Here is a 4,952-nt window from a genome sequence, read left to right as displayed (position 1 = left end):
GACTTTCAGAAGGCTTTCGACAAGGTCCCACACAAGAGATTAATGTGCAAAGTTAAAGCACATGGGATTGGGGGTAGTGTGCTGACATGGATTGAGAACTGGTTGTCGGACAGGAAGCAAAGAGTAGGAGTAAATGGGCACTTTTCAGAATGGCAGGCAGTGACTAGTGGGGTACCGCAAGGCTCTGTGCTGGGGCCCCAGCTGTTTACACTGTACATTAATGATTTAGACGAGGGGATTAAATGTAGTATCTCCAAATTTGCGGATGACACTAAGTTGGGTGGTAGTGTGAGCTGCGAGGAGGATGCTATGAGGCTGCAGAGTGACTTGGATAGGTTAGGTGAGTGGGCAAATGCATGGCAGATGAAGTATAATGTGGATAAATGTGAGGTTATCCACTTTGGTGGTAAAAACAGAGAGACAGACTATTATCTGAATGGTGACAGATTAGGAAAAGGGGATGTGCAACGAGACCTGGGTGTCATGGTACATCAGTCATTGAAGGTTGGCATGCAGGTACAGCAGGCGGTTAAGAAAGCAAATGGCATGTTGACCTTCATAGCGAGGGGATTTGAGTATAGGAGCAGGGAGGTGTTGCTACAGTTGTACAGGGCCTTGGTGAGGCCACACCTGGAGTATTGTGTACAGTTTTGGTCTCCTAACCTGAGGAAGGACATTCTTGCTATTGAGGGAGTGCAGTGAAGGTTCACCAGACTGATTCCCGGGATGGCGGGACTGACCTATCAAGAAAGACTGGATCAACTGGGCTTGTATTCACTGGAGTTCAGAAGAATGAGAGGGGATCTCATAGAAACATTTAAAATTCTGACGGGGTTAGACAGGTTAGATGCAGGAAGAATGTTCCCAATGTTGGGGAAGTCCAGAACAAGGGGACACAGTCTAAGGATAAGGGGTAAGCCATTTAGGACCGAGATGAGGAGGAATTTCTTCACCCAGAGAGTGGTGAACCTGTGGAATTCTCTACCACAGAAAGTTGTTGAGGCCAATTCACTAAATATACTCAAACAGGAGTTAGATGAAGTCCTTACTACTCGGGGGATCAAGGGGTATGGCGAGAAAGCAGGAATGGGGTACTGAATTTGCATGTACAGCCATGAACTCATTGAATGGCGGTGCAGGCTAGAAGGGCCGAATGGCCTACTCCTGCACCTATTTTCTATGTTTCTATGTTTCTATGAACTGGAGTTAAGTTTGGCCTTGAGGCCTTGTTGCACCACAACCTTTCGAAAGTCTTTTTGCCCATGATGGATTGGCTCGCGCCCGTGTCCAGCTCCATTGACACCGGGAGTCCATTTCGTTCAACGTTCAGCATTATCGGGGGACAATTCGTGGTGAATGTGTGCACCCCATGTACCTCTGCCTCCTCTATCTGAGGCTCTGGTTCGTAGCGATCCTCCATGGATCTGTCCTCCTCTGCAACATGGTGGTTTGCAGGTTTAACAGGCTTTGCAGCTCCCCTGCACACTCTGAGGTGTCCCATTGTTCCACAGCCCTTGAAAAAGTATCCTTTGAATCGGCATGAATGGAAACGATGATCATCCCCGCATCGCCAACAAGGTGTTAATGGCCTTGCATTCATTACCCTTGATGGTGGACTCTGAGACATCTGTGGACGTGTAGCTGCAGGTATGTGTGACCTGCCCTGTACTTTACAATTCGAAAACAACATCACTTTGTTCACAGTACTTGTAGCAGCACTTGTGTGCTGAGAGATTTGCTTAGTATTGTCACTGGTGGCAATAAACGCCTGGGCTATCGCTATGGCCTTACTCAAAGTTGGGGTCTCTACTGTCAAAAGCTTACGAAGTATGGTTTCTTGGCCAATGCCAAGTACGAAAAAGTCTCTGAGCATGTGCTCCAAATGTCCTTCAAATTCGCAATGCCCTGCAAGGCATCTCAGCTCGGCGACATAACTTGCTGCTTCTTGGCCTTCAGATCTTTTGAAGGTGTAGAACTGGTACCTCGCCATCAGAACGCTTTCCTTTGGGCTCAAATGCTCTTGGACCAGTGTGCACAAATTGTCAAACGATTTTTCCTTGGGTTTCGCTGGAGTGAGCAGATTCTTCATGAGGCCATACATTGGTGCCTCACAGACGGTGAGGAGGATCGTTCTACATTTGGCAGTGCTCTCTTCCCCATCTAGCTCGTTGGCCACAAAGTAGTGTTCGAGTCGCTCCACAAAAGTTTCCCAATCTTCTCCCTCCGAAAATTTCTCCAGGATGCCCACTGTTCTCTGCATCTTTGGGTTTGCTATCTGTATCTCGTTGCCAGTTGTTGTATATGGAGAAAGAGTCAGACTGAACACTATGAGCTCAAGGTAAAGTGTGACCGTAGTCTTTTATTGCAGGTCTCCAGAGTGCCTCTCCAACCTGTGAAGCCTTCTTAAATACCTGTGCTCCCAAGGGATTATGGGATCCCTTGGGACTCCGGGGAATGAGCCCTCTGGTGGCTGTACATATATAACATACGCGACTGGTTGAAGTTTACCCGACTCATTAGCTTGTTGGAGTACGCAAACAATTCCATATGATGAAGCATCACAGGCCAATACTAAATGTTTACATCAGTCATAATGTATCAGCAGCTTGTTAGAGCTTTCTCAAAAGCTCTGTCTTGAGATGCACCCAACACCCAGTTGTCGCATTTACTTAGCACCATGTGCAGTGGTTCTAATAAGGTGCTCAATTTAGGTAGGAAGTTACCGAAGTAGTTGAGTAGACCCAGGAACAAATGCAGCTCCGTCACATTCTGCGGCTTGAGTGCATTCTTGATGGCCTTGGTTTTCGCGTCCGTGGGCCTGATGCCCTCAGCAGCAATTTTCCTCCCCAGGAATTCAACCTCTGGTGCCATGAAGACGCACTTCGAGCGTTTCAGTCTGAGTCCCACTTTGTCCAGGCGATATAGAACCTCTTCCAGGTTGTTCAGATGTTCCTCGGAGTCACAACCTGTGATCAGGATGTCATCTTGGAACACGACAGTTCTGGGAATGGACTTCAATAGACTCTCCATGTTCCTCTGAAATATTGTTGCAGCGAATTCCAAAAGGGCACCTGTGATAAATAAAAAGTCCTTTATGCATGTTAATGCAAGTAAGTCTCTTCAACGTCACGACCAGCTCCTGTGTCATGTAGGCCTACATCAACTCCAGTTTGGTGAACGACTTCCCCCCCGGCTAGCATTGCAAACAAGTCATCAGCCTTCGGTAACGCGTACTGATCCTGTTTCGAAACCTTGTTGATCATAGCCTTGTAGTCTCCACAGATTCTGACTGTGCCATCACTTTTCAGCACAGGAACAATGGGGCTGGCCCATTCATTAAATTCAACCGGTGATATGATCCCTTCATGCTGGAGTCTGTCCATTTCGATTTCGACCTTCTCCCTCATCATATACGGAACTGCCCGAGCTATATGATGGACGGGTCTTGTATTCGAGTCCATGTGGATCTGCACCTTGGCTCCCGTTAAGTTGCCGATGCTTGGTTCAAACAGCGAGGGGAACTTGCTCAGTACTTGGGCACATGTATCTTTCTCCGACGACAATGCCTTGATGTCGTTCCAATCGCATTGTGATTTTTTTTCAAGCCAGTTCCTGCCAAACAGCGTTGGACCATTGCCTGGGACAATCCATAGTGGTAACTCCTGAACCGTCATACGACACTTTAATTGTGGCACTGCCAATCACTGTTATGAGTTCTTTGGTGTACGTGTGCAACTTGACATTGACTGGACACAGCCTGGGCCTTACGGCCACAGCTTGTCGAATGCCCTCTGGCTCATTATCGATTGAATCGGCCCCGTGTCCCGTTCCATCGATACCAGCACCCCATTAAATTTCACGTTGATCATTATCGGTTTGCTCTTAGTTAGGAACGGGTACTGTCCATACACTTCCTCCTCTGGTATCTCGGATAGCGGATCCGGAACTGCGCTAGTCTTAACATCATCCTCCACATAGTGTGTCGCAGCACGCTTGCTCATCTGCAGACACTTGCGCTGGAGATGCCCCACTCTCAGAAACCTTTGCAACTATATTGCTTAAATCGGCACTGCCGGTGCCGGTGATTTCCACCACAACGTCAACACAGAGAAATCGGATGCATTCCCACTGGCGAAGTTTGGGCAGCCACAGGTTTTGCGGATGCAGTCGGGTAAGCCCTGCCATGTGCCACACTGCTGAACGGCGAATCAATCATATTTACAGTACTTGTCGAGTTTTGATTTTTCACTGATATCTGCTTTAGACTTCTATCCGTCGTCATGCTTGACTGAGCGATTGTGATGGCCCTGTTCAAGTCCAACGTCTCCACTGCCAGTTGTTTACGCAGGAGCAGCTCGTGGTTGATGCCGACTACAAAGAAGTCCTCCTCCTGTTCAAGTTCTTTCCCTTTTATTATGTGCCATCTTCCTCTGCAAAGATGAAAATGCAACTTTTTAGAGAGGGTGTCTTTCTGCTGGGTGGGACATATACAGCTGGTCACATTTATAATTGCATTGAATAAATGAAAATATTACTTACACTAACTACTTGAACAAGGTCCTGCCATTTCTTTTTACACTGGCCTCCAGATCTCATGGTGGTCACCATTGCACAGTAATCTTCTGCAATTTGGTTCCAGCGTTTCTTCATTTACATAAGAACATAAGAATATAAGAATTAGAAACAGGAGTAGGCTATCTAGTCCCACGAGCCTGCTCCGCCATTCAAAAATATCATGGCTGATGTGGCCGTGAACTCAGCTCCACTTACCCGCCCGCTCCCCATAACCCTTAATTCCCTTATTGGTTAAAAATCTATCTATCTGTGATTTGAATACATTCAATGAGCTAGCCTCAGCTGCTTCCTTGGGCAGAGAATTCCACAGATTCACAACCCTCTGGGAGAAGAAATTCCTTCTCAACTCGGTTTTAAATTGGCTCCCCCGTATTTTG

Source organism: Pristiophorus japonicus, chromosome 2 (genome assembly GCF_044704955.1).
Source record: "Pristiophorus japonicus isolate sPriJap1 chromosome 2, sPriJap1.hap1, whole genome shotgun sequence".
Classification (NCBI taxonomy): Eukaryota; Metazoa; Chordata; class Chondrichthyes; family Pristiophoridae; genus Pristiophorus; species Pristiophorus japonicus.
The sequence above is the reverse complement of the archived record's forward strand: the minus strand, read 5'-3'. Positions refer to the sequence as shown.